At 42.8% G+C, this 26,328-nt stretch overlaps 1 protein-coding gene across 5 annotated transcripts in view; it reads right to left on the minus strand.

Annotated features, from left to right (window-relative positions):
* LOC126267103 (serine/arginine-rich splicing factor 4-like) overlaps positions 1-22,631 on the minus strand; it is a 36,753-nt gene extending 14,122 nt beyond the window's left edge. Inside the window, exon 1 of one of the 5 annotated variants that reach the window (XM_049971998.1) lies at positions 22,576-22,631. The gene's annotated coding sequence lies outside the window, so the exon portion shown is untranslated. Of the gene's footprint in view, positions 1-22,192; positions 22,429-22,575 lie in introns of those variants that run through there. The other 4 variants (XM_049971996.1, XM_049971999.1, XM_049971995.1 and 1 more) reach the window with 4 other exon arrangements.
* Positions 22,632-26,328: the final 3,697 nt, after the last annotated feature.

Below are 26,328 nucleotides of genomic sequence, written 5' to 3' on the forward strand. Positions count from 1 at the left end.
GGGTGGAGATTTGATGCCATGAATCAATATGACTTTAGGAATAGATTTAGTTCTCATGGAGCTTGGGCGCCTTCTAAGAGGAGCCTCCCTTTGACATCGGAGTGTGGAGGAAATCCTTGTAGAACATGTTGTGCCTTTCACTCCATTTACTGGTTGTGGTTTTGAACTACAGTAATGCTTGACAATGCATACCCAAATGTTGTGAGAATCGGGCAGGGGTTCTTGGATGAAATCAAGATTCATGATATGGCTTGGCCTGCTTGAAGCCCTGATTTGGATCCTATTGAGGATGTATGAGGTCAGCTGGAGAGAAGGGCCCATCAGTACTACTCAGAGAACCTACAGAATCTTCGAGGGGGCTCCTGAAATGAGTGGAGTGCTGCATCAATGCATTAATAAGAATATGCCTGAAAGGTTTGATGCCACAATTGGTAGAGGAGGAATTGATGCATGCTTCAGAAGATGCGACGAGAGGTCTGTGAAGTGAATCCAAAATACACCTGCCCTATCTTTATTAGCTTCCTCAAAATATTTTATCATAAGATATTATGTTAGTATCATAAAAGTGACTAAAATTTAAAATAATTTTCTTAAGAACTCAAAGTGTTACATTTTCTGTGCCAGTCAGTGTATTTCTTGTAATATAAAATCAATCCCACATATCCATTTGTACTAGGCATTTTACATACTTTCACTTTCCCTGCATATGATATTTTGAGTCCTTTTGAAATCCAAGACTTTTTTGATGTCTCATTATTCCCACACTTCTCTGTCTGCTTGGGTAAGCTGCTGATAAAGACTGATAGGAATCCATGTAAAAAAAAAATTAAATTAAGAATAGACATCTGTCACATTAGACACATTTACTATTTCAGGCCTTCAAGAACAGATTATAGAACACAACACAATGATGGTGACGATGACACATGCACGCACACCTAACTCACACATGACCACTATCTTTGGCCACTCTGTCCACAATGCACAGGGGTACGAAGAAGGCTGGGCCAGAGGATCATGGATAGCAGAGTACGTGTGAGGGACAGTGAAATGCTGCTAAAAAGCATGCAGGGACGAGGTGAAGAGAGGGTAGGACAGATAGTTGCAGTTGGGAGATTAGAAGGAGAGTGGGATAGAGGTTGGTTAGTGCAAACAGAGAGATGTAAAAAGTATGTTGGTGGAACAGAAAGCTGTGTAGTACTAGAATGAGATCAGGGAAGTGACTGATGGGTGAGGACAATGACTAATGAATGTTGAGGCCAGGAGGGTTATGGGACCATAGGATATATTGCACAGAGAGTTCTCACCTGCGCAGTTCATAAAAGCTAGTGTTGGTGGGAAGAATCCATATGGCACAGGTTGCTGTGAAGCAGTCATTGAAATGAAGAATGTCGTGTTGGGTGGAGTGCTCAACAACAGATCCAGTTGTTTCTTGGCTACAGTTTGTCAGTGGTCATTCATGCAGACAAGACAGTTCATTGGTTGTCATGGCAACAAAGAATGCAGCACAGTGGTTGCAGCTTAGCTTGTAAATCACGACTGTTTGTGACCACACTGGAGTAGGTGGTGGTGGTGGTGGTGGTGGTGGTGGTGGTGGTGGCGGCGGCAGAATGTTTGGAACAGGTCTTGCATCTAGGTCTATTACAGGAATACGAGCCATGAGGTACAGGGTTGGGGAGCAGAGGTTGTGTAGGGATGGATGAGTAAATCGCATAGGTTCACTGGATGGTGGAATACCCCTGGGGAAGGGGGGCTTGGAAGGATAGTGGGCAGGACATTTCCCATTTCAGGACATGAGAGGTAGTCAAAACCCTGGAGGAGGATGTAATTCGTAGGTTCAGTCCTGGGCGGTACTGAGTTACAAGAGGAATGCTCCCCTGTGGCCAGATGGTGTTGAAAAAAAACTCGGAAAAATATGTAAATAACGTAGAATGACGTCTGAAAAAACTGCAAAAATACACCCAAATACGTGGGAAAAATATGAAATGGATGTAAAAGGGGGTGGGGGTGGGGGGAATGATATCTGAGAGACTATAACGATAGTGAAATGCAATACCTCACTAAAATTGTTGTGAAGTCACAATGAGATCACAGAAAAGATATAAATTTTAAAAAAAATTAGTGTGGGTTGCAGGTCTGAGGGCGGACAACTGTGAAGAAGGGGGACAGCATATGTGAATGGATGATGTGAAATTAGTAGATGCAAACTGGAATGAAATGGAGACAGAGTGAGGGGTGGGGTGGGGTTGGTAGGATGAGAGAAAAGATCATGTGGCACTGGAAAGGTGCGAGGATTACACTTGAAAATATGGGAGAGTGATGCAGGGAGAGTGATCAATTTGACGGTACAGGTTTAATTATATCGGTGGGAGTAATGTGAGACATAAGATGCTTCACCAACAATCAGTGTGGTCTTGTAGCCATCTGTTGTGTGCGGCCAAGATGGGTGATACAGTTGGATCCTAAGCAGACCATGCAGTGCAATTTGTAAGGCAGCAAGAGAAGCACAGGAAAGAAGAGATAGAAGGACGGACACTGAGTATAGCAATGCATTAGAAAATACACTGAAACTCCTAAGAAACTAGTACAGGCATGCATATTCAAATACAGATATATGTAAATAGGCAGAATACGGTGTTACAGTCGCCAACGACTATATAAGACAACAAGTGCCTGGTGCAGTTGTTAGATCTGTTACTGCTGCTACACAAGTGTAGCATCTACGAGGTAGTGTAGAATAGGGATTTTCCCGTACAACCATTTCACGAGTGTACTGTGAATATTAGTAATCCAGTAAAACATCAAATCTCCGACATTGCTGTGGCCATAAAAAAATCCTGCAGAATGGGACCGACAATGACAGAACAGAATTGTTCAACACGACGGAAGTGCAACCCTTCTGTAGATTGCAGCAGATTTCAATGCTGGGCCATCAACAAGTGTCAGCATGCAAACCATTCAATGAAACATCATCGATATGGGCTTTCAGAGCCAAAGGACCACTCGTGTACACTTGATGACTGCACAACACAAAGCTTTACACCTTGCCTGGGCCAGTTAACAACGACATTGGTCACTTGATGACAGTAAACATGTTGCCTGGTAGGACGAGTCTCATTTCAAATTGTATCGATCAGATTGACGTGTATGGGTATGGAGACAACCTAATGAATCCATGGACTGTACAAGTCACAGGGGACTGTTCAATCTGCTGGAGGCTCTGTAATGGTGTGGGGCATGTGCAGGTGGAGTTATATGGTACCCCTGATATGTCCAGATACAACTTTGACAGGTGTTATGTACATAAGCATCCTGTCTGATCACCTGCATCCATTCATGTCCATTGTGCATTCCAACGGACTTGGACACTTCCAGCAGGAAAAAGCGACACCCCACATGTCCAGAATTGCTACGAGTGGCTCCAGAAACATTCTTCTGAGTTTAAACACTCACACTGGCCATCAAACTCCCCAGACATGAACAGAATTGGGCATGTCTGGGATGCCTTGCAATGTACTATTCAGAAGAGATATCCACCCCCTCATACTCATGGATTTATGGACAGCCCTGCAGGATTCATGGTGTCAGTTCCCTCCAGGACTACTTCAGATGTTAGCTGAGTCCATGCACAGTTGTGTAGTGGAACTTCTGCCTGCTCATGGGGGACCTACACGATATTAGGCAGGTGTACCAGTATCATTGGCTCTTCAGAGTAATAACAAAGGAAAACAGCACTGGGTTAGGATGGAAGAAAAGCCATCAGGTAAAATCTAACAACGGAAAATCCTGGATGGGATGTAACAATATTATGAGGGATAGTTGCTGCTCACCATATAGCGAAGATGCTGAGTAGCAGATAGGTACAACATAAAGACTGTCACAAACTAAGCTCTTGCCCAACAAGGCCTTTGTCAGAAATAGACGACACACACACACACACACACACACACACACACACACACACACACACACACACAAAACCAAAGTCTGTGGCAGCTGGAGCCACACTACGAACAGCGGCAACAGTGCATGACGGGAGAGGCAACTAGATGCGGGTATGGAGGAGGAAGCTGGAGTGGGGAGGGGGAAGGATAGCAGGGTAGGGGTGGGGGACAGTGAAGTGCTGCTGGGAAGCATGCAGGGACAAGGTGGAGAGAGGTGAGCGCATCTAGATTAGACATAGAGTGAGAGAGAGGTGGGGTAGCAGAAAAGGAGAGAAGTGAAAAGTGCATTGGTGGAATACAGGGCTGCGTAGTGCTGGAATGAGAACAGGGAAGGGGCTGATGGGTGAGGACAATGACTAACAAAGTTTGAGGTCACCCTCCAAAACTTCCTCCCACCACCATACAGAATCCAGAACATAAACAGACACAAAATACTGTCATTAACCTTCCATCTGAAAGCGTTAACCCCGCAGAAATATCAGTCCTTTCCAAAGTCCTCACATTTTGCCCCATTCCCAAATTCATTCATGCAGTACTTGTGAAAGACCTTCTCTCCTTCTTCGGGTCCCTTCAGGGAGACACTTTTTCGCCACCAATCAGACTCTGCCAAAGACCAATGTTGAACCCTGCCTGACTCGGTTCACTCCCCCATCCAACCGTGATCCACCCCCACTGCCCACAAATCACCCGCTGTTAACTTTCCAGAATTTCTTAACCTCAAACCTTGCCTCACCATCATTCTCCAAATCTCATAAAATGCAAACTAACTTCACATCTGCAGCAAGAACCATAGTCCACCATCTAAAAACTGATCCCAACCTTCTAATCCTACCTGCTGACAAAGCCTCCACCACTGTTGTTTTGAACTCCATGGATTATCTCGTAGAAGGACTCCATAAATCCAGCAGGATCTCTAGTCTCTCCTCAAATCCTTATGCCCATCTCAGAATCTCTATGTGGAGTCCATATGTTTCCTTACCCCTACCACTCTCTGCACTCCTACCTTCCACATGCTTTCCAAAGTACATAAACCCAACCACCCAGGACACCTCATTGTGGCCAGTTACTGTGCTCCCACTGAGAGAATTTCTGCTGTCATAGATCAACTCCTTCAGCCTACTGCCTACAACCTACCTTCCTACATTAAAGATACCTACCATTTCTGCCACTGACTCTCCACTGTTCCTGTCCCTTTACCACATGATGACCTGCTCATCACTATTGATGCCACACCCCCAATAGCCTTGGCCTTAATGCTATAGAATACTACCTTTACCCATGCCCAATGGATTCTATACCAGCAACCTCCTTCCTAACCGTCATGACCAACTATGTCCTCTCCGACAGTTACTTCTCCTTTGAAGGCATTATGCACAAACAGATCTGGGGTATTGTTATGGACACCCATGTGGCACCATCCTATTCCAACCTATTCATGGGCCACCTAGAGGAATCCTTCCTAAACACCCACCCCTTACTTAGTTTAGATTCATTGGTGACATTTTTGTGAACTGGATCGAGGTTGAGGGGACACTATCCACATTCCTCCAGAACATCAACAGCTTCTCACCCATTGGCTTCATCTGGTCATACACAACCTAACAAGCCGAGGTTGAGGGGACACTATCCACATTCCTCCAGAACATCAACAGCTTCTCACCCATTGGCTTCATCTGGTCATACACAACCTAACAAGCCGCCTTCCTAGTTGTTGACCTTAACCTCAAAGATGACTACATCACTATATCTGTTCATATCAAACCTACAAACCACCAGCTATACCTCCACTTTGACAGCTCCCACTCATTCCCTACCAAGAAGTCCCTTCCATACAGCCTAGCCACGCCGTCTCATCTGTAGTGATGAGTGGTGCCTCTTGAAATATACTGAGGGTCTCACTGAGGCGTTTATGGACCATGATTATCATCCCAACCTTGTGTGAAAACAAATATTCTGTGCCTTATCTTTCCAGTCTCCAGTCACCACCCACCTCCCAAAGTCTCACCATCTGGCCAAAGGGGAGCATTCCCCTCGTAACTCAGTACCACCCAGGACTGGACCAATGAATTACATTCTCCTCCAGGGTTTTGACTACCTCTCATCTTGTCCTGAAATGGGAAATATCCTGCTCACTATCCTTCTCAATCCTCCCACAGTGGTATTCCACCATCCACTGAACCTACACAGTGTACTCACCCTTCCCTACACAACTCCTGCCCCCAACCCCTTGCCTCATGGCTCATATTCCTGTAATAGTCCTAGATGCAAAACCTGTCCCATACATCCTCCCATCACCACCTACTCCAGTCCAGTCACAAACATCATCTATCCTATCAAAGGCAGGGCTACCTGTGAAACCAGTCACGTAATCTACAAGCTAGGTTGCAACCACTGTGCTGGATTCTATGTGGCAATGACAACCAACAAGCTGTCTGTCTGCATGAATGGACACTGACAAACTGTGGGCAAGAAACAAGTGGACCACCCTGGTGCTGAACATGCTGCCAAACATGCTATCCTTCATTTCAATCAGTGCTTCACAGTCTGTGCCACATGGATCCTTCCCACCGACACCACCTTTTCTGAATTATTCAGGTGGGAAGTCTCCTTCCAATATATCCAACGTTCCGTAACCCTCCTGGCCTTAACTTCATTAGTCATTGTCCTCTCCCACCTGCGCTTCCCTGTTCCCATTCCATCACTACACAACCCTCTATTCTACAATGCACTCTTTACCTCTCTTCTTTTCCGTTACCCCACCTCTCTCCCGCTCTCCGTCTAACCTCCCGACTCCAGATAATTGCCTTGCCGTCTCTCCACCTGGTCTCTGTACACTTCCCAGCAGCACTTCACTGTCCCCCACCCCCACCCTGCTATCCCACCCCCAGACCCGTCCCAGCCTCCTCCTTGCCCCCACCCTGTTGCCTCTCCCATCATGCTCTGCTGCTACTCATAGTGTGGCTTCAGCTGCTACAGACTGTGGTCGTGTGTGTGTGTGTGTGTGTGTGTGTGTGTGTGTGTGTGTGTGTGTGTGTGTTTGACAAAGACATTGTTGACCAAAAGCTTATTCAGTGACAGTCTTTTTGTTGTGCCTATCTGTGACTCAACATTTCTGAAGAAGAGTACTTTGATAAGACTGAATACAGATTTAAGTGTTAGAAAGTCTTTTCTGTAGGTTGTCTGGAGTGTAGCCATGTATGGATATTAAACACGGATGATAAACAGTTTAGATAAAAAGAGAAGGGTAGCTTTTGTAATTTCGTGCTACAGAAGATGAGATGGGTAGATCACATAATTAATGAGGAAGTACTAAATAGAATTGAGCAGACAAGAAATTTGTGGCACAACTTGATCAAACGAACATATCGGTCAATAGGACACATTCTGAGTCATCAAGGGATCACCATTTTAGTACTGGAGGGAACTGTGGGGGTAAAAATCTTAGAGGGAGGCCAAGAGATGACTACAATAAGCCGGTACAGAAAGATGTAGATTTCAGTGGTTGTTCGGAAATGAAGAGGCTTACATAGGATAAAGTAGCATGGAGAGCTGCATCAAACCAGTCTTCAGACTGAGGACCACAACCAACAACATCCCACACACCCCCAAGAACCACGAACAAATGAGCACCTCCTTCATCACCAAGTACCAGACTGGAACAACTGAACCACATTCTTTGTCAGGTCTTTGATTATCTATCATCATGCCTTGAAATGAGGGACATCATGACAAAAATTGTTCCCACCCCTGCTAACGTGCGTTCCATCGTCCAGCCAACCTCTACAACACCCTAGTCCATCCCTACGTCACACACAATCCCAACCTCTTACCACAGTGTTCATATCCCTGACGAAGACCCATGTCCAAACACCTGCCCAATCCACCCACCCAGCACTTCTTATTTCAGTGTTGTCATAGGCTTACCTCATTCCATCAGAGGCCGGGCCACCTGTGGAAGCAGCCATGTAATGTACCATTTCTGCTGCAGTCATTGCACAGACTTTTATACTGGTGCGACTCCTAGCCAGCTGTCAACCAGGATAAATAGCCACCACTAAACTGTAGCCAACAGTGAAGTGGATCACCCTGTAGCAAAACGTTCAGCTGAACATAATAAGCTTAATTTCAGTGGCTGCTTCACAACTCAGGCCAGCTGGATCCTCCCCCCACCCCCACCCCCACCCTAGCACCAGCTTTTCTGAACTGCACAGATGGTAGTTATCTTTACAACGCATCTCTGCTGCAGATGTCATCCCGGACTCAAGCTACCATAGTATACTGTCCCCACACCCTCCACCCAACAGTTTCCACTTTTGCTTTCCTATCACCTCCTCTCACTTCACATGCCTTCCCCCCTCATTGTGCTCCGCTCTCTACCAACGCACTCACTGGTCTTCTCCCCTTCCACACAGTATCCTGACACTACACCTGGCAACTCTGTCTGGCTAAAATCTAGCTTCTGCACACTCCGCCAGGCAGCACTGATTCCTCTCGCACCACCTGTTGTTCCCTGCTACGCCTCCCCCTTCCCCGCCCCATTCTGGATGGCTGCTTGCATTCAATGCGACACCACTGCATGCTGGTCAGAGCACCCGGACACAGTGCCAATATGTGCGTGATGTGTGCTGTCTTGTGCAAATGTCTGTGTGTGTGCTTTCTTTCCTGAGAAGAAGGCTTTGGCCAAATGGTCAGTGTGTTACAGTCTTTTTGTTGTGCCCGTCTGCAAATCAACAAGTCACCTTTATGGTGAGTAGCAATCTAGACTTTTCATTATTGATAAAATTATTTAATTGGACAGATAAATAGCCTACTCACCAAGCAGCGACAGAACACACACATTAAAGACTGCTGTGATTGGCAAGCTTTTGGAGCCTGGGGCTCCTTCTTCAGGCAGGAGGGTTGTAGGGGAAGGAAGGGAAAGGACTGGGAGGGTCCAGGAAAAGGGGGTGGATATTGGAAAAGTCACCCAGAACTGCAGGTCAGGGGAGACTTACCGAACGGGATGAGAAGGAAAGACTGATTGTTGGGGACTGCATTGGACAAGATTTGAAAACCTGAGAGCTTAAAGGTGGAAGACAGGGTAATATGCAAGACAGAATTACTATTAAAACATGGATGAATGGGCATAGGCAGATGGTAATATACTGCAACTCGCAATATCCTGTTGCAGAACACGCTATAAAGCATGACATTCGTGACCTCGACACCAGTTTCACCAAACGCGCCATCTGGATCCTTCCCCCAGACACCAGTTTCTCAGAACTCCGCAGGTTCTCATGCACAATATTTTAGCAGGAATCTCTGTCTTGCAAATTACCCTGTCTTCCACCATTAAGCTCTCAGGTTTTCAAATCTCGTCCCATACAATCCCCAACAATCAGTCTTTCCTTCTCATCCCGTACGATAAGTCTCCCCTGAGCTATGGTTCCAGGTGAGTTTCCCAAAACCTACCCTTTTACCTAGAAATCTCCCATCCTTTTCCTTCACCCTTCTCCCTTCCCCTTCAACCCTTCTGCCTAAAGAAGAAGCCACTGGTTCCTAAAGCTTGCCAGTCACAACAGTCTTTAATGTGTGTGTTCTGCTGCCACTTGGTGAGTAGAGGTTTTATCTATCCAATTAAATAATCTAGTCTTTTTATATTGTTGCTGATACTCCAACCTGGACTTTCCACTGTTCAATTTTCTAGATTTGAGTTAGGAGATTTTTATATAATCTTGTTTATGCTTTCAAAGATTTTCCGAGTGGAAATCAGTGTGTTGAGTGATTGCATTTAGCATTCAAGAATTCTCCTCTTTTTGTAGACAATCTTTTTCTGTTTCAATTAATGCTGTCACTAAACACAGTCTCTGTGACAATGTCTGGTAATCACATTCTGTGAGTAAGTTTTATTCTCCTAAAGAGTCATGTTACACTATTTCAAAGAAATTACCAGGACCCTCTGGTACCAAAAGTAGATACTGACAATCACACATGACAGAATTCTCTTCTGGAGTAAAGAGCATAAAGTAAATGAAGTACAGCAGAAGTTAGCATTAAGAGTATTGTGTCCAGTTATACCTCCACCTCTTTTAGATGCCCTTTCAAAGTAATAAACACATTTTTCCGGTGAACTGTGATTTGCACAATTAAAATAATACGTAAGAAATAGAATATAGTTCCTATTAAACTTTGTCTTCCAGCCTAGGTATCAGAGAGGAGCCACATACTCTGCTGCAGTTATTAAACAAGTTTTTAGTTTCTGTACAGCAAGAAATTGTTAACATTCGTAAATCCAAAGGCCAATGAAGAATATGTATCTTATTTGCCACTTCTATGAATTTTGTGGTTATCTCAGCCCTTTTCGTGGTTTTTAAGTAGATTTGTCTTGTTACATGCACTGATAGGACTATCTCCACTTTCCTCTGTCATGTTCTTTTTCCTTAATCTCCTGGCAACTTTCGTCTATTTCTGAAGTCATCAAGCATCACAACCCATCCTCTTCCCTGAAATCTTAACTTTAACAACTCCTCACAATAATGTCCCAGCTATCTTTATTTCGTATTCTACCAGTCCATTTTATTGTAAGCATATTTTCCACATCCACATTTTGAAACTATAAAAAATTTTTCTTCTTTCTTTTCAGCTGTCCTTGATTCACTGCCACAAAACACTACACTCCAGTTAAAATATTTTCTAAACCTCTTTCTTGGTTCTATCTGAATTCTTTTCACTGTAAACAAAACTTTCACCATTTCATAAGCTTTTTTGTCTATTGCTATCTTACTTCTTATAGTATCCTTAAAATTTCCAAAAACAGTTTGCTTCTTCCGAGAATTTTCTTTCAAATATAGTTTCATAGAAATGTCAAACAGTGGAGACTACAGTCTGTAATAACAACATGGTAAGGACAGACTGCTACTAACAACATAGGGGAGGGGTTATGAGAAAGATCGCTAAAATCCATGTGCACTTCTTCTTCTGAAATAGAAACACACGCATACTTGCAAAAGTGCAACTCACACACACTGTGGGAGTGTGCACGGACATGATGAGGACCGGTTGGGGGTCTTAGTGAGGGGGAAGTGTGGAGAAGCTTGGGGAGCCAGGAGAGGTGGGGATAGGGGGGAGGGGGGGGGGAGGCAGGAGGCAGAAAGTATGTATAGGTGCATTGACAGGATGGGTAGTTTGTGTAAGACTGAGTGGGACAAAGGAAGGGAATGGGCAGATAGAGGACAGCGACTAGTGCAAGATTGAGGCCAGGGGGGTGAGAGGCAGGGGGGGGGGGGGGAGGGGGTTTACAGGAATGAGATCTGTTGTAGTAGTTAAGAGTTCTCACCAGCACAATTCAGAAAAGCTGGCGTTGGTAGTAAAAATCACATGGCACAGGCTGTGAAGCAGTCATTAAAATGGAGTATTCTGTATTGGCCAGCTGTCTCTTGGCCACAGTTTAGCAGTGGCCATTCACATAGACAAGCACCTTGTTAGTTGTCATGCCCATGTGCAAAGTGGCACACTGCTTGCAGCTTAGTTTGGCTACTTTCAAAGCCAGCCCTGACTCTTGATGAGATAGGAGATGTCTGTGACAGTATAGGGGTGGGTGTTAGTAGGACGACATATGGGAGATGTTTCGCATCTGGGTCTATCGCAGGAAAATGAGTCATGAGGCAAGGGGTTGGACGTGGGAGTGGAGTAGGAATAGCCAAGAATACTGCATAGGTTGGTCCACAAAAGAGCACTCATCTTGTGTCTCAGTATCATCCACAACTAGAGAAACTGAATCGGATTCGCTGCCAGGTTTTTGACTCTCTCTCATTGTGTCCTGAAATGAGAAATATCCCCCCCCCCCCCCGAGTGGTATTCTGCTGCCCACTCAACCTACACAACACACAGGGTACTATGAAAGTTTTGCAATACATGATGCAACAATAAGTCCCAGAAGGATGGTTGTTGTTCTGTTCATACTTGCATAGTAGCCACTGTGCCAAGTCTTTGGGCACAATCGTTCACTAGCAGGGTTAGTTTGGAGTGCTTGCTATGGCATCTTCATCATGAAGTGAGGTTCATGCAGTTTGGTGGTACAACGAAGTTTAAACATAAACAGTGCTTTGAAGAAATTACTCTTGCACTCGGTGATATGTGTCCACATCATACTATATTCAGGTAGTACAGAGGATTCCAAAGAGAACATTTCACTCTGAAGAATGTTGAGAGAACAGGAAGGCCACCATCATCAGTTACGGAGGAAAATATCAACGCTCTTGAGGAAAATGCTACACGAACACAGTCAAGTGATACATAGGCATACAGATGATACCTTAGTAATTGGTCATTTGCAAGTAAAGAAACTTTATTGTCTCTGGGGACTGCACAGACTGACGGAAGAGCAGATGACGCAACATAAGACTTGGTACCAGGAGATGTTAAAGAAGATTTCTAAGGAACAATCTCAGTATGGTGAAAAACACTAACAGTTGATGAGACTTGACTGCACTACTATGACGTGCCGACTAACACTTGAAACAAATTTTGAGCCTTTGAAGATGACGACACACCCAGAGCTATCATAAAATCCCAATCAGTAAAGAAGAAAATGACAGCAAAGCATGCATCAAATATTTGCATGGTACAGGACTGAAACTTCTTGAGCACCCTCCTTACAGTCCAGGCTTTGCTCCTTGTGACTTTACACTGTAACTGCACAGTAAAAATGAAGCTGAAAGGAGTGCAGCTTTCAAGTGATGAGGACCTCCTGAAGGCTTGGGACAACAAGTGTGCCTTGCTCCTTACAGAAACTTGGGATAACTGGTTTATGGATTAGTTTCAGGGGATGGAGGGGTGTATTCAATGTGCCAGAAATTACTTAGAAAAAATTAAATAAATAAAGGCTGTACTGCAAATCTTCCCTAGTACTCTTTGTATTCTTGTCCTATCCTACTCCACCCCTGCTCCCAACCTACTGCCTCATGTCTCATATCCCTCCCACTGCCACAGGCATCTCCTTCCCAATCAAAGGCAGGGCTACCCATGAAAGCATCCATGTGATCTACAAACGAGCTGCAACTGCCGTGCCACTTTCTACATGGGCATGACAGTTAACAACCTGCCTGTCTGGAAGAACTGTGGCCAAAAGATAGCTGGACCTACCAGCTGCTGAACATGCTGCCCAAAATTACCCACATGACTATTTTACAGCCTGTGTCATCTGGATCCTTCCTACCAACACCAGTTTTTTCTGAAATGTGCAGGTGATCCTGTAACTCCCCTGGCCTCAACCTTCGCTAGTCCCTGTCCTCCAACTCCTTCCCTACTCCCACACCATTACTACACACGCCTTCTATCCTGTCAACACCCCCCCCCCCCCCCTCGCCTTCTCTTTTGCTCTCCACAACCTTACCCCACCCATTCATCCTCTCTTGTTCAGTCTCTCAATGCTCCACCTAGCAGCCCTATCCTGCCCCCACTACGCCCCTGCATCTTTGGTAGGTTGGTTTTATGCTTAAAGGGGCCAAAATGCTAGGTCATTAGTCCCTTACAGATCTATATGACTGTAGATCAAAGATATCTTATGACGCATTACCCAGGGGAAGAAAACCCCAAGGCCTACCAATGTCAGCGTGGCTGAGATAAGGAATGAAAAGAAGAAAGGGAGACAGAGGGAAAAAGGTAAGAAAGGTGCCAATTCTAGGGAGCAGCCAGAAGCCCCTGAAGGCAGAGTCCAATGAGAGACCATACATCCCACAGCCCCCATTGTTTACCAGAGGTACTCTACTCCAAGACTGCCTTGGAAAGATTAGCAACACAGGCAGGGCTAGAGAAGCACAGACAGGCAAAAGATGAACAAGTCTAACGAACTACACAAGAGGTGGGGGCAGAAAAATAAAAGAGCAGGAAGGGTGAGAACCGTGTTGAACCACCAAATCCAGACAGCTGAAGCTTGATCTGGGCAAAGAGTGTTCTGCCAACCTTTCAACAAGCTGATATGTGAGTGGTAAAAGCCACCTTCAAGAATAAAATGTAAAACTTGGTCAGCCACTGGGCACAGCTAGCAGTAGCGAGTCAGGGAGATTAAGAGTCTGCTGCAGGGTAGTAGATTGAGAGAGGCCAGCAAAATGTGGACTACCATCAAATGGGCACCAAAAATGACATTGGGGTGGGTCCTTGCTATGGAGGAGATGACCACGAATCAGCAAATTATGGCCTCGCAAGAGGCTTGCATGGAAGACCTCCACAGATTTGTAGTCTTCTTTATCATCTGTAGTTCCTTTGGTGAAGTCAGAGAAGCCGTTCTGTATTCCCGGCACCTAAAACTTGATGGCATAATACTGATCAGAGGTTTGTTTCCAAAATACTGATCTCGAGCCGGTTTGACCACACTATCAGCAAGTTCATTCCCCCGGATCCTGAAATGGGCCAGGGTCCAGATGAAGGTCGCTGAGCGTCTACACTGTTCAAGTGTATAAAGGGAAACCTGCATAGCAATAACCAAGCGATGGTGTAGGTAACACTGGTCAAGATTCTGCAAACTGCTCAAAAAGTTGCTGCAGATAAGAACAAACCCACCAGTGCAGGAACGGATATGCTCAAGAGCACGAGAAATGGCTACCAACTCCACAGTGAAAACACTATAGCCATTTGGTAAGGAGAACAGTTCAGTATATCCCGCATTAATATAAGCAACCATTGAGCCATCAGCATAGATGACTTCTGAACCCTGGGATGTGGGAACAATGGAGAAAAACTGGCAGGATGGACTGAGTCTTTTGGACCTTGTCATAGGTCAAGACAACTCTGTGGCAGAGGGATGCACCACAGAGATGTACTGGGTTCAGTCCAGAGGAAGGGTGGAAGAGGAAACAACTCAAGCTCAGAGAGGATAGACCAGATGTGGATTGCGATCATAATCTCTGATTGAGACCACTGTTGTGGGGGATGGGTTATTGTCTTTGGAAAGAGGAGATGGTAGTTTGGCTGCTTAGGTGAGCTGCAAATGTGGGTAGCTTAATAGACAAGCAGCTGTTGGTGCCTGATCCACAATGGAAAGACCCCAGCCTTCACAAGTAAGCTTTCATGGGGCTAGTTTAAATGCTCTTGTCACAAGCCAAACCCCCACACGGGTGTATCATATCCAGTATCCGCAAAGCTGAAAGCGATGCCGAACCGTATGTCAAACTCCCATAATCGAGGTGGGATTGTATCAAGGGTTTGTAGAGCTGCAGAAGGGCAGTGCAATCTGCACCCCGCTAGTGTTACTCAAGCAGCAAAGTTTGCTAAGGTGGAGCCAGTACTTTCGCTTAAGCTGGCAAAGATGGGAAAGCAATGTCAACCGAGAATCGAATACCAGTCCTAAAAGGTGATAAGTCTCCACCATATTAAGTAGTTAGTCATTGAGGTAAACTTGTGGTTGTGGATGAATGGTACGACATCAACAGATGTGCATGATGCAAGTTGAGTGGGAGGGGGGGCAAAAATTGAAAGCCATAAAGCCATGAGTGAAGCTCATGCTCACCTTTCATATGGCACCCTGCAGTCGACGCTCAGTGACACCCACACTAGAGGAGGAAGAGTAGAGGCAAAAGTCGTCAGGATACAAGGAGGGTGTTACTGATGACCTGGGACGGAGACAGATGACACTGAGACTTGAGAAGCCAACACAAGCACCGGCTCACAATGCATTCACACAACTTACGTAGAAAATTGATGAGACTTATTGGGTGATAACTGTCCACTGCTAGAGGGTGCTTACCCAGCTTCATTTCTGTGACGATGATGCTTTCCCACTATTGCGATGGGAACTCGTCCTCACTCCAGATACGGTTAAAGATAGCAAGGATATGACACTGACAGTCCATGGTAAGTGCTTTTTCATTTGGTTGTGGATGTGGGCCGGCCCTGGTGCTGTATCTGAGCAGTGAGCGAGAACACTGACAAATCCCCAATCACTGAATGTAGTGTTATATGGCTCCAGGTGACGTATACTAAAAGATAATTGGTTTTGTTCTCACTGCTGTTTTTAAGACACAAAAGGCAGGTTGATAATTCTCAGAAACACATGCTTGAGAATAGTGTAGAGCAAAAAGTTCAGTGACAGCATCTGAGTCAGTGTAGACAGTACAAGGTAATACCAGGTATACTGCAGGTGTTTGTTCAATTCTAGGGTGCAAAAACAGCTAAGGTCGTACGCACCCATGTCAGAACTGTAGAACACAAAGACAGAGAGAGGAGACAAAAATGACTACACGTCAATCCCAATCAACAGAAGTGGAGATAGCTAAAAACAAGGATGCAGACAAAGGTCTATAAAATACGCCATAAAGAAATGGAGGTCCGGAACTAAAAATTACATGGCCTTTGCCAAATAGCTATGATGGATAAAAAGTAAAATGCAGTCGACAGGCTCTGCAACATTCACTAAAACGGCTGGTAATTCAGATGGCAAATATAAATTGGAACATAAGTAGTTAAAAGAGGGACATTCCATCAGGAAACGGCAAACTTTCAAAGGTTGAGGGCAATGAACACAAAGTGGTGGGGTAACACCACTTAAAAAATGGTGATGGCTAAAAAGATAGTGCCCAATATGCCACCTAGCTAAAATAATCTCCTCACAGCAAGATGCTCGAGAGGAGATCATCCAAGTTGCTGGGAGAGTTTAATTTTCCAGAGCTTGTTCCCATGAAGGGAGGCCAGTGGTGATGCCGAAGTAACACCACCAGCTGACAGATGGTAACAACACAGATATCATCAGTGGGTGTGGAAGAACTGGCAGGCTGAGGTAGCAGACTGCAGCCATGGCGGCAGCATCAGTAACCTCATTTCCCGTCAGATCGATATAACCAGAAACTCGGACAAACATCACTGTGGCTCCATCAAGAGTTAGCAGGTGACAGCTTTCCTGGACCCATTGCATTAAGGGATAGGCGGTGTATAGCACACAGACACTTTGAAGGGCACTGAGAGAGTCGGAGCAGATGACGATCCTGTGTCGCTGGATGTACTGCATGGCCCAATACAGGGTGAAGAGCTCTGCTGGAAATACTGAGCAATGTTCCAAAAGCAGATACCGAAAAACATCAGTGGCAATGACAAAGGCACACACGACACTACTGACAGTCCAAGAGCCATCAGTATACACAAAGGTACTATCACAAGGCAAATGGCATGCATATATCAGAGGAGGATGTCAAGGCAGTATGACAGCGGTAGTTCGGCAACTTCTGCATACAGACTCTCAACCAGGTTAGTATAAATGGTGCCACCAGTGAAACTGATGCCACAATGGTGGATTGTATTGAGATGGCGTAACATGGGAGGATGTGCACATGCATAAACAAAACACCCATAGTCTAGTGTTTAGCGGACAAGCAACTGGTTCAAATGGAGGAGAGGGTGATCTGATCCACTCTCCAGGAAATACCGCTGAAGACAAGTAGCACATTGAGGGACTGTGTACAGCGGGTGGCCAGTTATGACACACGAGAGGAACAAGAAAGTTTCCTAGTGAGAATGAGCCCCTGGAATTTCGTAGTTGCAATGAATGAAAGAGCAACAGGCCCAAGACATAAAGATAATGGAAGAAACCAACTGTGCTGCTAGAAATAAATACAAATGATTTCGTCGGCGGGAAAGCAAAAGCCATTCTTGATGCTCCATGAGTAAAGACCATCGAGACATCGCTCAAGGAGAAAAGTCCATGGAGAACTGCAATATACGGCAAAATCGTCAACAAAAAGTGTGCCAGAGATGCCAACGAGAGACAGGCAGGGTTAATGGTGACAGCAAAGAGGACGATGCTCAGGACGGAACCCTAAGGCACAGTTTTCCTAGATAAAGGTGTCCGACAAGGCAGCACCCGCACGCACCTTGAAAACTCAGCATTTTAAAAATTCCTGAAGGAAATGGGGCACATGGCCACAGAAGATCCACGTGTAGAGAGTACAGAGGATACCAGTCCTCCAGAAGGTGTCGTAGGCTTTCTCCAAATTGAAAAACATGGCCACAGGCTGGTATTCCCATTCACAACATGGGTTGAAAAGGTGACAAGATCTTCAACTGCAGAATGGCATGCTCGAAATCCACACCATGCAGTGGTCAGTAAAATGCAAGACTCAAGCCACCATACTAGCTGGGCATGAATCATACATTCCATCACCTTGCAAAGGGGGTGAAATTGCCATAGCTGTAGCATGTGACAAGCTGCGTGCAACAACTCATATTTCTTCTTGGCCTCTAGGTAACTCAGTTTGTCCACAGTCCTGTATTGTTGAATTTTCTTTTCTGTTTGGTAACCAATGCAACCTGGTAAGCAAGGAGAATAGTGCTTTCCACAGTTGACACAGATGGGAGGAGGTGCACAGGAAACATGCAACGCTCATCTACAATCTCTACAGATGGGGATAGCGCTCTAACATAAAGACATTGTCTTCTAAGAAATAATAAAGGCTTGGTGGCCATGACAGAATCATCATCAGTCCTTGTAAAAATGAAGTATTGCACGGAGTATTGCTCTGCTTGTCACAAAGCCCTACATTCCTCTGACGGCATAGTCAGGGAAGGGAACATCTTAGGCCCCCACCCTATCTCCCTGCATTGAAAGAGGATTGTTCTTTCATAGAGACTGCTGGGCCCATATGGCTACTAGTGGGAAATAACGTCATCCGCTTCATTTGTGGCTGATCCACCACTGTGCCGCCCTCTCCAAACGGGGTCTCTCCCAATGGGAACCACCCAGCCTCAGCAGTGGCAACCTGGCCAGTAATCCATTGCTCAGAGTCCCCGTGCCCCAGTCATGACCAGTCACAACAAGCACTTACTCCTTGGCACACATGGGAAATTTTCAGTTCAAGCACGAACAGTGCCATCCCAGGGTGGTCTGTTGGTGCCATTCCTGCATGGTCAGGGGGCAAACACCATGCAGAAGTTGGCCATCACCCCCACAACGGGATGGCTACCGTGCTGGGTTTCTGATGTATTACTGTACGAAGGGGAAGAGTGCACAAATGGAAAGGCACAAAGGTGGAGAGGCATCACATTTCATGCCCTTCCCTGAAGGATCTGCAGTTCTGGAGGATTTTGAAAATTGGTGGCAGGTCAAATCCAACAAAGAGGGCAATGTGTTTATTTGATGAAAAGTTGTAGAATACGCTAGAACAGGAAACTAAAGGCCCAATCATAAACCAGGTCCAAGAATGGTTGGCACCAAGAAAACCATCCGATGGAAAGGCAGAGGGAGAACGGCATAGTGAAAGTATAATCGTGCAGCACAGAAAGGAAGTAATGCTGCAAAGGATGGGGGGTGGGGGAGGGGGGGGCTGCACCTTCCCCCACTTCTAATGCTATCCTTTCCACTTTCCCCACCCCACGTCTTCCTATCCTCACTACCCACCCTACCTAGATTGCTGCTCACATCAGATGCAGCCACAGTTGGGGCCCCAGTGCCCAGAGTTTATGAGTTGTCGTCATGTGAATGAACATGTGTTTCTACTTCAAAAGAAGAACATTGTCCGACATTTTAAATATTTTAGTATTTTTTTTTTCTGCAGTGTGCCTATCTATAACTCACTGAGTAGCCAAGCTATCCTTTCCATGTTGTTGTTTTTAACAGAAACTTCATCTTCACTGATCTCCATCACTTTAGTTTTCCTGTACTTATCTTCATTCAGTACTTGTTCTCACTTTTACAACATTCGCCATATTAATTTGCAGTTCTGACAATACTGCAGACTTAAACATCTTTATCCATTTAACTACTACTACTACTACTACTACTACTACTACTACATCTCCCCTCAGAAGAAATACCGAAAAGTTTTGGTGATAAAAACCCCTCTTCCAACACTTATCTCATATGTCTTCCCCCAGCAATGCTTACGACGACTTTTTGCCTTGCTTACAGTTCCTTTACCAGTCCTCTCCCCTTGTAATTTATGCTACAGTCTCCCCAATTCATGGTTTAAACAGCCTGATGCAGCATGACAAGTGACAATTGTCATTGTACACAGGTACCCATTCCCACAAGTGGTGTCATCCAAAGAACAAGGCGCCAAGGTAAGTGTGGTGCCTCAAGATGGAACCACAAGCAAGCACAGTCACTGCCAGATGCAATGACAAATGAGAGGTGTCTACATAGACATGCTCTCAAGAGTTCCATACGCCACAGCTGCGGCACGCTTACTTATGTCAGAATGGTGCGCCATTCAGCCCAGTCTGGAATTGTCTTTAAGACAAGAGCATTATCTTGCGAGAGCTGTATTAGACAGAGCTATACAGCAAAATTTACAGTCAATTCTACTTTGAGAGAAGAGAGAATTATCTTTTACAGTGTCAAGTTATGCGTTCACTGACAGTAATGAATACATGACATTGCTGTGGACATGGGCTGCTCCAAAGTATTTCATCTTGTGATCAAGTTATAACAAAGTGTTGGGCTCCTCCAGAAGTAAATGTAAGAACCCACCATAGTGTTGACAAGTATTATTGCATGCAGCACAAAGTACATGTAGATAATAGTAATCCTTTGACAACAGACAAAAAGCCATGCAAATATTAAGAAAACAACAGTAGATGAACAACAACTATTCAGTATAATCAAGACAACAGCAGATTTTTCTTCAAAGTACTGGTTTTCCTGCTTACTTTTTCTTTTTCCCCCTTTCCCAGCCAAACAGACTATAGCACTGATGAATTCTTTTTGGGAAAGTAGCTAAGTATCATTGACTTGTGACTTGACAGAACCTCATTCCGAAGAGAAATAGTGCCTAGCTGCTATCCTAAGAATAATTTTGTCAATGTAATATGCTGAGAACGCCTGCATTCACATATAGGCTATAGCAGTTTTATGATATTTGATTGTTAATAGCAAGGACATCGAGCTTCCTAGGTCGTTGTTGGACAACATAAAAGGAAGAGATATTCTGCTTTCTCTTTGTAAACAAATCGTTAGAGTCTTGAAAGGTTCATGTAAAACGTATAGGCAGGTGACACATTAGGTGGGCCTCGATGCCTGTAATACTTCCACAGTTATTAAAAAGTTGTTAAACGGTAAAACCAATAGTTCATCATTTATACAGATAAAAAGTAGTAAAGATATAGGAAAGGAAGAGTTGCAGCGTCAAAACGAAAAGTGATACATCACTCAGCAACGAAGAAGGGCGTAAACAGCAGGCGTTACGTGGTGAAAACAAATCAACTGCTAAAATAGTAAGTCTGTTATTAAGCATAAAGCCACGTAACACTGCATCATGTAATATGTCTTCAATAAATCCTGCTTCAAAACTGCTGTTGAACGGGGTCTTATTATACATATAAAAAGAAAACCACCATGTTCACAGCAGACAGCAACACCCAGTTGGAATGCCTATCTTCAATTGCAGTTATGAATCCTGCTGAGACATAAACAAATGTGAATATATTCTTGTTTCTTGGTTTAAAGACTTCTCTCGACATATTTCTTTCCACTAATCAATATAAGAAAAATGCCTTATCCTTAATGGAACATATAATCTAAAAAAGGTGTATAATGCCAGCACCACACTTCTTTAAGGATGCATAATAGGGTTTCATAGAGCTATCATTCTCTCTATGTTCTATGACTGAAATACTGCAACTAACACTTCACGTAAAAACAGTAAATAAGATGATAAAAATATTATACTAAGAGACATACAGGTATGTCTAAGTCTAATAGTCGCTGAGTATTACCACACATAGTGCTACTTCATGATACTGCTTATCCACACATGCTACAGACTCCTTTCAAGGGTACCCATACATTAATTTACATAATGTAAAAAAAAAAAGTAAAATTTCAGCAAACTATTAAAACATAATTGCGGTCATTTTGCATACATAACAAGCAGCTATTACGAATATACTGGAATATTGTAATAGGGCCTACTTCGATTAATTAAAAGAGTAAATGTAAATGCCGTGAGGCTAGGGCCTCCCGTCGAGTAGACCTTTCGCCTGGTGCAAGTCTTTCGAGTTGACACCACTTCGGCGAATTGCGTGTCTAATGGGGATGAAACTCTGGATGACGTTCAGTAAGTGACAAGTGCAATGTGACAAAAGGCAACAGCATCAACAATAGGTAACGACACGGCTAATCTTCGGAAAGTTTAATTAAACAAATTCAATTTAGAAACATAAACATACGCTAGTATCAGGCGAAACAGTAACGTAAGGCACCGTAAAGTGAATTACTAGTGTATCTCCAGCCGCAAAAATATTACACTCAATAAATCCACAAAAATATTAAACTCAACAAATCTTACCAGTTGCCCTTATAATTATTCGCCAATGAATAATATCAACAACAGTACTTGCTACTAATGTCCGTAATCATAAGCATTGTTCATATCAAAACGCATTACTTACATTCTACCTACAACCTATCACAACAAACAATGTAAATATAAACACTACTGCTTATCAAATCCCACTGACAAATTAGACATCGCGCTACTATCATCACTGGATACTACCACAGCCAGTGTTACCAAAACCCATTGAAAAGGCGTTCTAAAATAAGTTACTTTGCATCGAAATAACCTAGATGGTACTTATATTTTACTACGTCTATAGGTTTCAAAATGCATGCAGTTATTTATCTACCACATATTTTATTAAAATACAAGATAAGAAAAGTGTTGACTACCGTAATTATATTAATTTGTAGTTTAGTTTAGTATATTTTTTGTCCACAGATCATATTTTACATTTTTACAACGATATTGCACATGTCATGTTTACATTTCTATACAGACTGAAATAAATTGTTTTGGTATTTGCATGAGTATTTGTCATTGATACATATACACAATCTTTTGTAATAATATTTATCGATAATCAATATTAATACGCATTGATGATATATACTAAAAGGCTACATTAACTTACGCAACAATCTTCTCCATACCTAAGGAAAGTCTACAAAGATATATATATCGCCGTGCTGCTGAAAATACTAATACATTTAGTCAAAATGAAAACTAATTTTTTAGATCATGTATGGTGACCGTACTGCAGAAAATATTTACACATATACACATAGTGAAAACTTATATAAAACATAGAAGCACCATTGCACGTAGTCAGCATGTTCTCGTCTGCATTTTCAGCACTACGCTTCGTTTTTCATTTCCTTCTTTCAGAAAATTTGTTTCCACGCGAAAAAGATAGTGTTTTACTTCATTTCTAACTTTACATTACACGGCTTTGCCTGCAAGTATTTTTTCACCTTTTACCGACATCCAGATATAAGATGTTCCTTAATTTTTTTGAAGGTGCTCACTTCCTTTATGCTCCTTATGCTAAGTGTCAGTCTGTTATAAAATAAGTTTCCCGCATATTCAGAGTCCCTATTTGCCATTTTCAATATTTTACAGAAGGTATGCAGTTTTCTCTGACTCTTGTATTGTGGTCACGTAAATCTCTGTTTGAAAATGCTGTATAATTTAGCCTACCATTAAAAGAAGTATTGTATCATATATGTACAAACTAAGCAAAGTCAATATTTTTATTTTTCTTTATTTTATTTTTTGCAGGATTCACATTGTGTAAGTTTAGCTATGCATCTGGTGTCTTTCTTTTGAAGTTTTGAGATTCTCAATGTGTGCATTTGCTGCTCCTCCCCATACAGACATACAGCACAATACGCGTGGGAAGATAAGTCTATAGTCCATTTTTAGAAAGGTTTCTGCGTCCACCATATAGCACAGTCTTTTCAGTAAGAAAATATTTGTATTTATTTTTGATCATATCTTATCAAAGTGGTTATCATATGTCAGAAATTTGTCCACCTCTATAACTTTAAACAATTTATTTCTTTTAAGTCCACATCATCAATGCTCAGAAAAAATTCCTCTGAACTGTTAGCTCTGTTTATTTCAAATTTTGTACACATATTTTTCTTCCTGTTGATCAACAAATTACTTTCTCTTAAATACTGTTCTACCTTTTCGAGATTCTCACTGGCTGTCCTTTCCAAATCCTCCATTGAGTTACTACATGCTAGTAAAGTTGTTTCATCAGCATACATAATCACGTTTTCATTTACAGCAGTGGGAATATCGTTTACACACAAGTTAAAGGGTACCGGTCCTAGTACTGAACCCTTAGTTACTCCATATTTTACCTCTGGAAAATCAGAGTAGACTGTTTTCTGTGTATCTCCAGACACATGTTTTATTTCGATGCACTGTTGCCTGTTTTCAACAAAGGTTTATATAATATCTGCAGCGTTTCATCTTATGGCATAGCGGTCCAGTTTTTCTATAGAACTTTATGTCAGGTACGATCAAAAGATTTCGAAAAGTATGAGTATACGCTAGAAACTTTCCTCTGATGATCCAGTGCCTTAGTGATGAGTGATATGAGGCTTGACACTGCGATCTTAGCGGATTTCTCCTTTCTAAATCCATATTGTGCTTCATTTAAGATGTTTTGTTTCTCTATGAAGTTTATAATTCTGTCTTCCGTCAATTACTTCTACTGTTTTTGACAGAATAGTTATGATTGTTATGGGTCTATAATAACCGGGATCTCCTTTCTTGTCTCTTTTAAATAGTGGGCCTACCTTGCTCCTTCTTAGACATTTAGGTAATATTCTTTCCTTGATTACTACATTTATCAGTAATGTCAGAGGCTTTGCAGGATATCTAGCACAGTATTTGACCATTTTTGCTTACATGCCATGCAGGCTTTCTGTATTTTTATTTTCTAGTTATCCAAATTTTTTGAAACTTCCAATCCATCTGTAGGGAGTAAGTATAACTGTCAGAGAGCCTTTTGATAATTTCCATGTTCTTTGATACTAATGTGGTTTCTTTTATAAGTTTCTCCACTACAGCTATATAGTGCTGATTAAAGAGGTTACACATTTGTTGTGAATCTGTCACTTCTTTCTCCTCTGTTTGCAATATTATATTTGTGTGTTTTAAGACATGTGACGTGTTTCTGTTCTCATTTATGTAATTTCAGACTCTTTTAGAGATAGAAGGTGTTTACATTTCGTGTGTTTGGACGCCTGATAAATACCAGTAGCCATTTTCAGACTATGAGATAGTAAAAAGATGTATGTTGAAAGTGCCATGGCATTTTTTGAAGAGAAAAAGTAATTCGTTTCCCAAATTTAAGATACTCTATTGTCAGCAAGAAGTAATACAAGAAGAACCAAAATATTGGCTGCTGACAGTAAAAGTAGTTTGTTTGAAGTTCTGCAGAACGACCTTGCTACGCCATAGCACTAGATAAATCGTGCAACATTGTTGATGAAGAACAAATGTCGATTTTCATGCGATTTTTTGATATTGGAAATAAAGAATTTAGGGAAGAGCTTCTAACAGAATTGTCGCTTTAAGACAAGATTCGCGGAGATTTATTCAAGACTTCGTGGCAAAAATCAAACAGTAGTTATGATGAAAAGATGTCTCTTTCAACTGACACGGTCCTAGCGATTAAGAAAAACGACTAGTAAAGAGAATCAACGGTAAGAATACTGGGTGCTATCTTATCAGTGCATAATTCACCAGTAGCACTTAGTGTGACTCTGAGAGAAGTAATGGGCAGGTTGATCAACTTGACTGATTTTATGAAGTCTCGTTCTGTTCTTGAGCACAGTGCGTTTTGGCGCATTGTGACATACTGCAGTAAACAATGTTAATTGGCTACGAAAAAGTGAAGTGAATAAACGTATTTGAGAAATAAAAGAAGAAGTAACACCCTTGTCAATAAAATTCTTCTCGGTTTGGGATCGCATTGTCAGCTACAACATTCTGACGTTTCAGCGTTCACTTAGCAATACACCCTAAGGAAGGTGTCTTGCAATAGTCGTCAAAACTTCAGTATTTTATGGCCCTAAACCCAGAAGAATTTTATTGACTGAGACAATGGCCATGGAAACCTATATTTACAAGTAACATCATTCTTAGAACAGTTGGATTCGCAAGAAGCCATTTGGAGTTCTTAGCAAACGAACACTGTACGCTAGTTGTGGTTTTCTCAAAAGAGATTCTTAAAACATTGAAAGGCGCACAGTAGCAAGCTACAAGGAAATGAAAAATTAATATGTGAACTGATACAAAGTGTGTCTTTTCTCCATTGCATGCTGGGTATCTTTGAAAAAGACATTTTGAACTTTCCAACAATATTTTAATACAAATATAATTCTGAAATAGATAGTTCAGTATTCTCAAATTTTATGACATATCTCAAAAGGGAACTTGCAGCAAGATTCCATGACTTTTCAGGTATAGAGAAGCTGTCGCAGTTCTTAAAATTTCATTTTGAAGTATCTCCAGTGACAGGATGGATGGATATAGATGAGAAGTTAATCCACCTTTCAAATCCTTTACTCCAAATGAAAATAACATAGTTGCAGGAACACATGTCATTGCGAACATATAAAACT

Source organism: Schistocerca gregaria, chromosome 4 (genome assembly GCF_023897955.1).
Source record: "Schistocerca gregaria isolate iqSchGreg1 chromosome 4, iqSchGreg1.2, whole genome shotgun sequence".
NCBI lineage: Eukaryota > Metazoa > Arthropoda > Insecta > Orthoptera > Acrididae > Schistocerca > Schistocerca gregaria.